Source organism: Arvicanthis niloticus, chromosome 5 (assembly GCF_011762505.2).
Source record: "Arvicanthis niloticus isolate mArvNil1 chromosome 5, mArvNil1.pat.X, whole genome shotgun sequence".
In the NCBI taxonomy this organism is placed as follows: domain Eukaryota; kingdom Metazoa; phylum Chordata; class Mammalia; order Rodentia; family Muridae; genus Arvicanthis; species Arvicanthis niloticus.
Genome location: NC_047662.1, coordinates 61,170,622 through 61,183,968, shown reverse-complemented (window position 1 = coordinate 61,183,968; position 13,347 = coordinate 61,170,622). Strand labels below are relative to the sequence as shown.

The 13,347-nt window shown below is 40.3% G+C and overlaps 1 long non-coding RNA gene across 2 annotated transcripts in view; it reads right to left on the bottom strand.

The window, feature by feature from the left end:
* LOC117709100 (uncharacterized) overlaps positions 1-13,347 on the bottom strand; it is a 28,301-nt gene that overhangs the window by 7,396 nt on the left and 7,558 nt on the right. For both annotated transcript variants that reach the window (XR_013110241.1, XR_013110240.1), the window contains exon 2: positions 10,729-10,822. This is a non-coding gene — a long non-coding RNA (uncharacterized LOC117709100). The remainder of the gene's footprint in view (positions 1-10,728; positions 10,823-13,347) is intronic.

Here is a 13,347-nt window from a genome sequence, read left to right as displayed (position 1 = left end):
GGGAAACATAACTCTGTACATTCCATCACTTACGCACACAAGTATTTGTGTTTCACTAGAGTTTTATTACTGAATTTATTTCTAATTTACAAAGTATCTTAAAAACATAACCATAAGCAGCTTATCCATTCTCCATATCACAAAAGCAGAGTCCTTCTTCAAGATACGTAGTGTGCTTTCATTTACCCTAGATTTAACCGTCTGGTAGAGCTGAGAATATACCCACGCTTAACTTGCTCTTTCTGGAAACTCATGCCTACTAGGCCCCCACCAGACCAAAAATTCTCAACCCTTGCTATTCACCAGAATCTCCACCTGTCTAAAACTGGTTACACTCTCTACACACACCGCAGAGTGAGTGGTTCAGACTGTGGAGAGCATCAGTGCATTTACCAAAGTTCTGGAATGTGTATTTGTAGTAGATATCACAGGTATTAGGCTGTCAGATAGCTGGGTGGTTATATCACCACCAATTCCTTATCAACTAGCTAAAAAAAAAAAGTATAGAGAAAACATGAGAAGAAGCCTCCATATCCTGGGAACTATTAGGAGAAGGCTCCACCTACAGACATGGAAGACAGTGTATAATCATGAGACTATACACCCTGACATGATCTCATCACATCATCTACGTGTCCAGAGTACACATCAGAAAAGGAGGGGCACCACCCCAAACACAGTTTTATTTTTGTGTGTTATGTTGGGCTTCTTTATGAAATTTCATGACAGGACTCAGTGGCTATAAACTGCTTGAGTTATATCTCTGAGACGTTCTTCAAGATCTCCACTGAGGTGATTTCGGAATATTCATGAATATGAGTTGCCCACAGGTCCTACGGAGAAAGAACTGGGGATAATCAGGGCGGTGCTTGCTCTCTGTGGTTACACACCCACTCCTGTCACTGCTGACCTCTGCGGCCAGGAGCTACTCAAGATGCCCCCACATCCGCAGTGGTTTTCCATCTCTCTGCAGCTCTCAGGTACTTGATGCCCCTGTGGCTTTTCCCTCCCACCACTGCACATCAATTCAGGTTACCTGTCAAGTGAATATAATCAACTCATATCCTGATTATAGCCTATACTTGAGGCTCCAAAATACTTTTCTAGATACAAATTTTCATTGTGGAACAACAACAACAAAAAAACCAAAACAACAACAACAACAAAAAAAAACCAAAACAACAACAACAAAAATCCCCCAAAAAACAAAAACAACAACAACAAAAAGCCCAAAAGCTAAATGTGTACCAATGCTCTTCTAGGCTTCCTCACCAATTTGACACTCTACCGTGGAGGCTATTCTCAAAAACAAGACAAAACAAAACAAAACAAAACAACTATAAAGATAATTTTCTGATTTCCAGTTTGGCCCAGCCAGGAGAATACTTGGTAAAAGACCACAGGGAGAAAATCTGGAGTGGCCAGTCCCTGGTCTCATTGTGGGGGGTAAGGGGAGGGTGCAATGGTTGACTGTAGCTGTCAACTTCAAGCCAATCAGCTTCTCAAAGGGGCCTTTGTCCTTACAGGTTAACCTTATGCTTAAGATGTAACCATTTTCTTTCCAGACAGACCCATGGACTCCCCAAACTGTTTCCTTTTAAATTCACTCCTTTACGAACACAGAGTGGGGGGGGGGGATATGAGGGTGGGGGGGGAGTGGGGGCGGGGGGTGTAGGTGGGGGCACAGCCTCATAAAGCATGAGGAGGGGGGATGGGATAAAAGGTTTCTGGGTGGTAGGAGGAAGTGGGGTAAGGGGATAAAATCTGAAATGTAAATATAATACCCAATAAAAAAATAAAATAAAATAAAATAAAATAAAATAAAATAAAAGTAAAATAAAATCACTCCTTTATTGAACTCCCCATAAAATACCCAAGGTTGCTACTTCCTGGCAGGATCTTGACATATTTCTTAGACAAAACATATATTTTTGTTTGTAGTGAATATATTTTGCAGTGAAATAGTGTGTCTCACTACTGTCTTCTAAGAAACCCAGTTTCAGAGGTGCCATTCTTTTGGACAGGTAGGTCACCATCACAACTAAACAGAATGGCTCTCACCCGGAGCACCTGCTCCCCCTGGGTCAGGAGGGAGCGCCCCAGCTACTGCTGGGTGGTAAGCAGTCCAGAGCAGAGCTGGGAGAACAGAAGGGCTGCAGTGGGGACCACTTTCCAACCAGTATGGTAGAATTTCCATATTTAATGGTGCTTCCCAAGCAGTTGAGTGTTAAACTCAGCAAGGATGTCCACACAGTATGATTAGCCAGAGCAAATAAACACAACAGGAAAGTTATATCACCAATAATAACTTATAGTACGCTCATATGATAGAATGTAATAAAGGCTTACAACATACTTATTGGTATATAAAAATAGCATAAACTATCCAACAAAAAAGCAAAGCAGTTTCAAAAATCATAAGCTATAAAAATCACAATTTTGTTGAAATAAGTACACATGAATAGTTTGGTAATACCTGGTTTTAGTTTTTATCTTTAAAAATGTATAGCAGTCAGTGGGGGATGCATTCCAAGACTCCAATACCTTCTACTATTTCTACATATATGATAAGGCTTTAAATTATAAATAGGCACAATAAAAGATTAACAATAACAATGTTGAACATTTACAGAAATTTGGTATCATAAAGCTTATTTGAAGCTCATTAATTCTTTGCTTCTGGAATTTTCCATTTAATACTTTCAGGCCACAGTTTACCATGGGTAACTGAAACTTTGGAAAGCAAGACTCTGATAAAGGTAAAACCTCTATTAAATATGTTCTCAATTTTTCCTGTTATTAAACAGAACTGTAAAGAGCAAAACTAAGCTATTACTTTTAAAAACTGGAATACAATTTTAAAAAGAGCTACATTATAAACTGGATGTTAGGAACTCTTAGGTGATTGTGGTAATTATTTGTACTTCATTTCATCTCGATAAAGACCCAATGCTTAACTTTTATGTTTCAGGGCACAGATGAGCCCCACGCAGTTCAACGTGGATAGTTAACAACTACAGAGACGGTGTCTTAGTTAGGGTTTCCATTGCTGGGAAGAGACACTATGACCAAAGCAACTCTTATAAAGTACAACATTTAATTAGGGCTCACTTACAGGTTCAGAGGTTCAGTCTATTATCACCAAGGCAGAAAAGCATGACACAGGAGGAGCTGAGAGTTCTACATCTTTGGCTAGAATAAGACTGTCTTCCAGGCAGCTAGGAGGAGGGTCTCAGAGCACACTCCCACAGTGACACACTTCCTCCAAGACCACACCTACTTCCACAAGGTCACACCTCCTATTAGTACCACTCCCTGGCCAAGCATACTCAAACCATCACAAATGCTGAGCAGAGAAAATGAACACAATACTTTAATACAAGCAAAAGTAGAAACATCTATGAAGAAGGACAAGGGAACAAATTAGTCTTTTGACTGGAAGGGGGTCACGGAAGGCTTCACAGGAAGTGGGTCACGGAAGGCTTCACAGGAGAGATGCCTGTGCTGGGCAAGCAGAGACTGAACACAGAAGAGTGACTCCAGAGGTTGGGAGGGAGGGGCGAGCATACAAGGACACTGAGTATTTATGAATGAAAAAAAAATCCCATGGAACTGTATTAATATGTATAATTAACGTCAATCAAAATATTTTTAAGAGGTGGGAGAGGAGGATCAGAAGCTCGAGGTCATTCTTACTCTGTAGTGAGTTGAATACCAGCCTGACATACAGGAGGCCCTTTGTCAACACTAACCAACCAACCAAATCCTAGAAAAGACAAGATGGCGCTTTTCTAGGAAAGAATGAAGAATCATCACATACCAACCGCTCAGGCGTAAGTCAGCCAGAAACAAGAAAGAGTAGGCTCTGCTGTCTGTATTTTGAAAATGTCACCCACAAAGATCTTGACTTTGACAGCAGGGAACAACATTTATGGAAAATACACTATGTGACAAGGCATGAACTGATGAGACCAGGTTATGAATGAGAAACCCAAGGATCCATCAGAGAGGACCATGTCAGCACTCCTGGAATTAAGACTCTTGTGGGTAGTTCCTTTGTCTGCTACAGATTATACCGATATATTTGCAATCTCTTTCTTTTTATTATATGGTAGTAGTTTCCTGATCACACAGAACTGAGAATTACTTATATAATTGGTATTTACCTCCTTCCACACTGCCACAGTGTTGAATATTAACTCACTTTTGGTATCAGTTCATGGTGTGGGGAGGGTTGTAAGTGTTAGCAGAGAGGACAACAATAAAGACACATTGTGCCACATTAGAATATTTGCCTGTCTTGAAAAACCCTGTCTCTGTAATAGCCCTGGCTGTCCTGAAACTCACTCTGTAGACCAGGCTGGCCTTGAACAGAAATCCACTTGCCTCTGCCTCCCAAGTACTAGGACTAAAGGCGTGCGCCACCACTGCCCGGCTAATATTTTTGTTTTAAAAACATATTTCAATGCTTCATTTTAGGATGGATTAATTCTGAACTTACTAGTATTACTTTTTGCTATTTCTCAGGTTAAGCATGGAAAAACAATGGTCCCAAATACTTACTGCACATATCAGGCCAAGGATCATAACACAGTCTCAACAGTGAGAAATCAAATTAAACCTTGCCTGTTTTGCTTAGCACTAAAGGATTTTATTTGGCCAAGCCAATAGAGTCAGTTTTCTTCAGCACGAAGGAAATTATTTTCTTAGAAGCACATTACTTTACCCCACTTAGATCATTCCTCTTTGAAGCCCAGGCATCTTATTAATAAGGATATTTTAATAGTCTTATTTTCGTTCAATTATAGCTCAATTTTACCCCACCTGCCTTCAGTGAAATATTCACTACAAAAAGCCAAAGCTGGCTAGAATTCCTTTAAAGTTTCAAAAAGTTAATTAATATTCAGCAAGCACTTTGAAGATAAAATGTAAGTGTCTAGAATAATTACTTTGTATTTTTTCTGTGCTGGGCACTGAAGCCAAGGCCTTGTGCATGGTGGGTAGGCGCTCACCACTAAGCTATATCCACAGATCTACTTTTCAAGGTAAAAATAAAATCGCAGGAGCTCTTTATTCTGTAATCTTTTATGACTGTTCTTTGTTTTTTTGCATCAGTGGTTCAAAATCACCTCAAAGTCATGTGGAACTGTAAATATAAAATAATTAAATTTGTGTTTTCTTTCAAGTAAATGTAAGGTCAATCCAAAGACCAAAGACAACCAAATGTACTTCAGACAGTGTACTTTCCACTCCACAACTGTAGGGCCCTGAGCACATATAAATACATTGTTCTGAGCATAAAGGGGATATTGCATCACAAAGTAATAAAATGGAAGCCGGCCAGGTATGGTTTCAAGTCTTCTATCAGAATCTCAAGGTCCACACTTCCCAAAGCTATAAATCAGAAGTGTGGACTATCATGCCCCCCAACCCCAATCCCGCCCCCTTCACTCAGAGGTGGTACTCTCTGCACTTCCCAAACTACAAAGCCCATCTACTGTATAGATCAGATCATCAAGAACTATGGTTCGGACTAACGATGGAAGTTGATCAATTACATAAGTCATTTTAAACATTTGCTTGAGACAGGTCTTACTCTACAGGCTTGTCTGGAGCCCAGGCTGGCTTCGAACTTAACAGTAATCCTCTTGTCTCAGCAAGTAAATTATAGGCATGAGCCACCACACCTGGATTTTCTTACATCTTAACAGACTTTTAAAAGATGATATTTCAAAAGAAAAGTTGCCAGAGGATTTAATAGTGAAAACCACATCTAAGCCTGGAGTCACCATTTCTAGTAAAAAAAAAAAAATATAGCAATTTCCTTCATGAAAATTAAAATTACGCCAAGAGGAGGAAGCTAATCACTTTCCAGGACTTAAGCCTTTTGGCTAAGTGACCTTCTAGAGAGTTAGTTTTAATTATTCACACATTTATGTAATGTATCAAGTCACTACATGGTTATTTCTAAATTATTGTACCATTTCCAAATACTTCAGAAATTGCCCTAAACAAACATCTGCTTTACGTGAACCCTGTATGTACATGAAGGGGCACCTCTACTACCAATTATAAAAAAAAAAAAAAATACAGATCTACTCTGAAAAGTACTTAGAGTGCTCCTTTTTGTAATAGTAAATGTCCAGCCAAGATTTTTTTATGTAAAGGTAAATAAATATATCTACCTCATTAGTATGAAATTTTACTGTGTATACACTAAATGGCAAAATTACATGGTTTTAAAATAAGTTTCTCTGTAACTTATTATCAGCCAATTATATAAATACACACACACACACACACACACACACATATATATATATATACATATATATACATATATATATACATATATATTTGATTTGAATACCTACTTTATATATGTGTACATTTTTCGGGTGTAAAGGAGTCATGAAAAAAAATAAATTAAGCCTGCTCTAGAAAATCACTTGGAGTCCTGACATTTGTGGGCAATGATGTTCAGTTAACTACACCCCTGATAGTCTCTCAACTTAATGTATAATATATGAAAGCCTACTGGCAGACACTGAATTAAAAAAAATTCCCTAGCTTTGATGATCTGTCAAGATTGTAAGAACCAGAGGGCCAGGATGCTTGTTTCTAGACAGTGTCTTTTAACATGACAAGGATGTTACACACCCATGAAATCTCAACGATCCGGCTGCATAAAAACATCACCAGTTGACATTCCAACATGCACAGTGGAAATTTCACAGGGTCTCGTTTTTTAGATGAAGAACCAGTGGCTGCCGAGAGGGAGACCAGATCGTCTCCAGGGAGGAGATCTGAAATAGGGTTAGATTCTCTAATCCCAAGGGCTCAGCCCTAAACTCATGTGCATATGAGCCACCAAGTGCACTCAGCAGGTCGTGTATGTACACATATGCAATGATAATTACAGAAGAGGCCATGAATCTGAGAGGGAATGGGAAAGCAGGGGGAGTTGGAGTGGCGAGAGAAAGGGGTGGAAATGTGATAGTCCTCAGGTATGAGATGATCAAAAAACTTTAAAGAAAAGAATTTTCTTTATCTTAAATAACGGTCAACAGCTTTAAGACATTTCATAATTCTGATTGGATCTTTTAAAAATAATTTTGACTTTTATGTTATTTACCTACTTTCCTTGTGTTTGGTAGTATTCCCTAAAGTTTCAATAACTGCTCAGAGACGCAGTGAATTTTACAATGTACTTAACAATCTGAGAGATAAAATATTAACAGCACAAAAGCAGCCAGAGATGGCTGGAGGAATAAAACATCAAAGGGAAAAATGATTCCTTAAGGGCTCAGAACTGTAATGTTTTGCCAATAAATATGTCAAATTTTATATATGTATTTAATATCAGCTTCTAAAAGTCAGTAGCTCATGAATGGCTATCCATTCAGAAATTTTATTTAAAGCATTCCGAGTTGGAAACTAATGGATTAGAGAATTCCAATTTCTGAAAAAAAAATCAAATTGCTGATCTCATGTCCCTGTGCTCTCAACACCTTTCCTCACCCTTCACAGCACGATCCTAGTACACTGAGGGTCAATATGAAGACTGCAACTCCAGGCCTTTAGTAAGTACCCTGTGTTTTAGACTCTTAATTAACCACACAGAAATTTTTCACACAAAAAGTCTAGTGCCTCTATGAATGGCTGGACACGTTAATGTCAATCTCTAAAGAGCAGAGCAAAAAACCACACACACCAGAGGCACTCGAGGACAGAGGTAGACACAACCTTAGCTACTCAGGTGGCAGGACATATATTTGACTGGGGCAAGTGTGGTCAGCTCTGGTTTGATCCTTCCCTCTAAGACAAATGGATTTTTTTAAAAAAGGACTCATTCTTTGAGGTACGTTTCTCTGAGGTTTAATAAAACTGCATGCCAGAAGAGGTACCTTCTCGGACAAAGGTATCACTGTTCTGTGTTCACATGCAAATGCGGCTTGCTATGTCTCACTCACAGATTATTCCCTGAAAATGAAGTCCTGCTTTAAACAACTCTAGGAAACAATGAGACATTACAGCCACTAATTTGGGGAGATGGATACTGAAGACTCGGTCAGAACATCCACTTTGGGGGTGGCAGTTATTTGACCAGACTGGATGGTGGAACCCCTTTACTTAACTCAGAGAGGTAAAAACTAGTCTCCATAAATACCCCTAATGTATGTGAAAGGCCAAATCTACACTAAATGTACTCACGATAAATGGCTGTGGGTGGGACTGTGGTACAAAATGGAATGAGCAGTAAGCAGATGCAGAAGGACGAATCCCTTTCCCTTTTTTCCCCAAACTGAGACAAAGCCAACAACCAGTCTGGCAAACCAAAGGAGTACACAACTGAGGATGACTTTCTAAACTTTTGTCTTGTCCATCGCGTTTCCACGTGTGTTCATACAAAAACTGTCTTGGAAAATGCAAATCACCTCCAAAGTTTATACAGTTAAATACTCAGTCCCCAGTTTGTGGAACTGTTTGAAAAGGATTAGGAGGTTGGTCTTCGCCGGGCAGTGATGCCACATGCCTTTAATCCCAGCAGATTAAAGAGAGAGGTAGAGGCAGGCATAATTTTCCGAGTTCGAGGCCAACCTTGTCTACAGAGTGAGTTCCAGGACAGCCAGGGCTACACAGAGAAACCCTGTCTTGGAAAACAAAACAAAACAAAACAAAACAAAACAAAACAAAAAAAAGGAGGTTGGTCTTTTTAGAGGTGTGTCACTGGGGCAGGTCTTGAGGTTTCAAACCACAAAAGGATACCGTCTGTTCCCAGTGCTCTCTCTGCGTCATGCTCCAGGATGAAATGTGACCTCTCAGCTGTTCTACCACTATGGCTTCCCTCCACCATCGTGGACTCTAACCCTGTGAAACTGTAAGCACAATTAAATGCTGTCTTTTATAAGTAGCCTTAGTCACGGTGTTTTATCACAGCAACAGGGAAGCAAGGCACTGGCTTCCCTGTTAGAGTTCGGGACAATTATATTCTGTCCATTTATTAATGGACACATTCCCTACAAACATGCCGCTTATCTTAATTATCTAGGTAATCACCCTGTGAAATGTGTTGCTATGACCTTTCACATGTGAGACAATCAAGGGTCCAAGAGTCCAGTGTTCCACCAACAGCCACAGAGCTGAGAAAAGCAGAACCAATTCCAAACCCAGTTCCATTTCAGGGCAGAAACAAAGGGGCCTTTCTTACCTAGCTTCTGAGCCTCCTATCCTCATCCTTCATTCTTTAAGGTTTCCAGGCACCACGCCCTTCAGTGAGCTCCTTTCTTATCCTCACTGTAGGGTTACCCTTCTCACTCTACACTTGTGGAATAAAACAGAACCAACAACGAGGTCAAAGAGTGAAATGGTGTTTTAGGCTTCTAATCCTGGACAGCGGGCATATTCCCAGCACATGATATATGGCACTGCGTCTTCTTTCTGTACTTGCTTCTGACGGTGTTTCAATAAATTCTTGCTTTGTGACAAGACAATCGGGCCTTGTGACTGTAAATCAGAAACCATCACTCTGGTGCCTAGGTGTCTAAATGCGTGACTATTTGCCTCCTCAAAGAACTTACTGAATTACACATTCTCTACACAAAGGTGCTTGAAGAATGGCTGCTAAGATGAACAAGTTGATCAGCCTTTCTATTAACAGAACTTAAACTATTAAATGTGTACGCAGGGGCTGGGGATTTGGCTCAGTGATAGAGCACTTGCCTAGCAAGCACAAGGCCCTGGGTTTGGTCCTCAGATCCAGGGGGAAAGAAAAAGACAAAATAAAACACACACACACACACACACACACACACACACACACACAACCTAAAACCAAACCAACCAACCAACCAAAAAAACAAGATAAATGTAAATGCAATTCCCTCCCCCCCCCCAAAAAAAAAGTTGGGGAGGGGAAGAGGGAAGGGAGGGAAGAGTACTTACATTTTTCATGGGAATCATTGTAAGAAAGGTATTCTACATTATGACCTGTATCAAATGTGTACACGACTAAAACAATGTTTCCCAAAGTAAGAGGTGAGTCACTATGAGTAACTCACTTTAATACTTTTCAATCCCCCCTTCCTTCATTTCTTAAATAACATTCATCTTAAATCAGACTCACAAAGCTGACTTGGTGATGTCCCAATGGGACAGGCCCCCCATGCTGAAAGCCTGTAGCACAAGTCCTGTGCTGTCACCGCCTTTATCTCTTTCCCAGGGCAGACAGCATTTATGCTTCCCAACATTCTTTCTGAGTTCAGCCAAACTCCCATTCCCGGCAGTGAGTATCACTTGGAAGGAGTCAGTACAGAGCCATCACATGACTGACTAATTACTAAGGAGCCAGGGACTAGGGACAGAATAGCTAACTTCTGCTGTTTGCTCTCTTTGTAGCTCCAGGGTTTGCAGTGTCTAGCACATAGTAGGCATTCAAATGTTGGCTAAAAATGGAAGCACAGGGCAGGCTTTGGCTCCATAGGCCCTCTGTGGCCCCTTTCGGCCCCTCCTTATGCCACCATGCTATCTTTAAATATAAATCTTTCAACGTCCAAGTTCTTGAGTACTGAATGTCCCCACTCTGTTCTGCAGGCAATGCCTTTGACTAGTTATCTGCACAAAGCTATGTTGAAGTATCTGTTTCTCTCTAGAACAACTGGTTTAGAGCTAAAGAACATGAAGATAAAGTTATCAGATAAGCTGGTTCAAGAAGGAAGACAAACTTACAGGCTGGATACTGACGCCCAATCTCTCATTTTAACTCTTCAACCACGTGATCAATTTCACATCATTACCTCATTTTACTGGTGGAGAATCAAACCTTTAGAAAAAAAAGACACCAATCATGTGGTTAGCATGTTTGGCAGGGCTAGGATTTCAATCAATCTCAACGCCCCCTCCCTCTCCCCCAATACTCTCCACCTGCTCTTGAAACTAAAATATAAAATTACAAAGGAACAATGACTAACCACCTCCAACTCCTTTGACTTATGTGAATTTAACAGGTTATCACACTGAATAAACAAAACTCAATACCTTAGTAATATACTTCATCATATAACTTTCCTTTTTCTTTACCAAATCTTTGTGAGTTATTCATTACTGTGTATGTTTTTCTTGGCAGCTGTTAGTCTTGGCTGAGACATAAATTCTTACTGTGAAGCAACTGAGATATGTTAAGTTCTCTGTTACACAGAGAAAAAAAAGTAAGACTGTCTGTGTGTATAATGGGTCAAGTCCAAGGGGAAATATTAAAAAGAAACAATACATGAATTGGGGGTAATTAAAAGAAGTTAAAAGCAGATCAAAAATTGTGGCCTTTGGCTCTCACTAAAAGCAACATGAGGAAATGCTACAATGTAACATGGGTCAGGTTTAACTCATATCCGCCCCCACACAAGTGCATTCTGATGTATAGACACAGGGTCTGCAATGTGTAATTTGTCAAGTCACTACCATGAGTCACTGTAAGTCACTAAGAAGGTCTTTCAAGAACGTACATTTCTGTTACAAATTTACAGCAGTAATTCTCAACCAGGAGCAATCCAAGGGACATCTGGCTACAGCTGAGGGCATTTCTGTTGGCATAACTGAGAGGACAGGAATGGTGCTAAACACTGTACAATGAATGGGCCCATCTCCTTCTTACAACCAATTACACAGCCAAGATGTGAGGAGTACCAAGGCAGAGAGCCCAGACTGTGGAGTCCTCCCATCTGTAAAACAGAGACGGTAAGGGTGCCTGCTTGGATTCTGCTTTATGGGAAGCGTTTAGAATACCTTTCTTGTAAATAATGAACAAAAGTTGTTATATCTGCAACTTCATACATGCAGAATGTGACAGAGATGTATTCAACTCTGTTTGCCTGCACATCACATGACTGCCCGGCATTCACAAAGGCCAGAAGACAACATCAGATCCCCTGAGACTGGAGGTAAAGATGGTTGTAATTATCCATGTGGGTGCTAGGAACTAAATTTGGGTCCTCTGCGAGGGCATCAAATGCTTCTAAATGGTGAGATTTAAAATCTTTAATAAGTAAAATATTCTGGTCCAGTTTTCACAAGGGATGTGACCATTGGATCCTACATCTAACTTTGTAGAACATACTCCAAAGAAAGGCAAGATTACCCATTTATAGACTCTTGAGTCTACCATTTACCCTTTCAGGAGCCTTGGAAAATACCTTACCTTTCCTCACTTTGATAATCATTAGCCCCAAAGGGAATATAGACTTGTCCAGATTTAAATTTTTCTGTGTGTGTGTGTGTGGTGGGGGGATTGTGTGCAGATGCATGTGTCCATGATCACATATGCACAGGGCAAGGAAATATGTTGGGTGAATTCCTCTATTGTTCTAATCTTACTTTTTTGGGACAGCATCTCCCATTAAACATGAAGCCAGACTTTAGACTAACCTGGCTGGAGAGAATCCTACCCAGATCCTCTATCCACAACATTGGAGTTACAGTATGCATGGCCATTCCAGGCTTTTTATGTGAATGCTGAGGATTTGAACCCACATCCTCTTGTTTTCATAACAAGTGTGCTTACTCACTGAGCCATCTCCTCAGCCCCAGAAAAACTATATGGTGCTTGTGGTTGTTCCACTTGAACACATGCTTTCTCAATGGTAAGGCCACCATGATCAAAAGAAATGAAGAACAATGCCAAGTCCCAAGATGACCATTCCTCTAAATTCCTGTTATTGAGGAAGCTCAAATACCCAACATTTGAGATGAATACAATGTAGACATTAAATATTAGATTATTTGCTGTGCTTTGCAGATGAATCCCATTTCTTTAAAACATAAAGTAGAACCAGAAGACTTCTGATGCAACAGTGGTCTCAAAAGATACTGCAGTGCAAGCTTCTCAATCATTTCGTGTAAGGTGCTAAGTCAGGAGAGAGCATGGCACAAGACCAAGACTTAGGAACTAAAGCAGCTGAGGACAGATACACATTGTATTAAAGGTCCAGTCAGTACTGTGACTGAGGGCTGAGCAAAGGTCCCTGGGGGGCAGAGTGGTCTCAGTCTCTGTCCCTTTTATGAGTGAAATGCACTATGGCAAGTATATGAAATTTAAAAGTAAAACAAATATCTGCCTTTTGTGTGTGTTTTCAGATAAACTCTCCCATGGTCCCCGTCTGGGTACTGTCTAGGTGTCTAGAAGGTATTAACACAAGACTATGCATCACTTGCCGTTCACTATGGCTCACCCCTCTGAGCAGGCTGGCACAGTCTGACCTGCACCTTTAAGGAAAGACAGAAATGGTGCTTTCCTGGACTACGGAATAAAACACTATGCCCTATATCATACAAGCCACTGTTTTCATTATATTA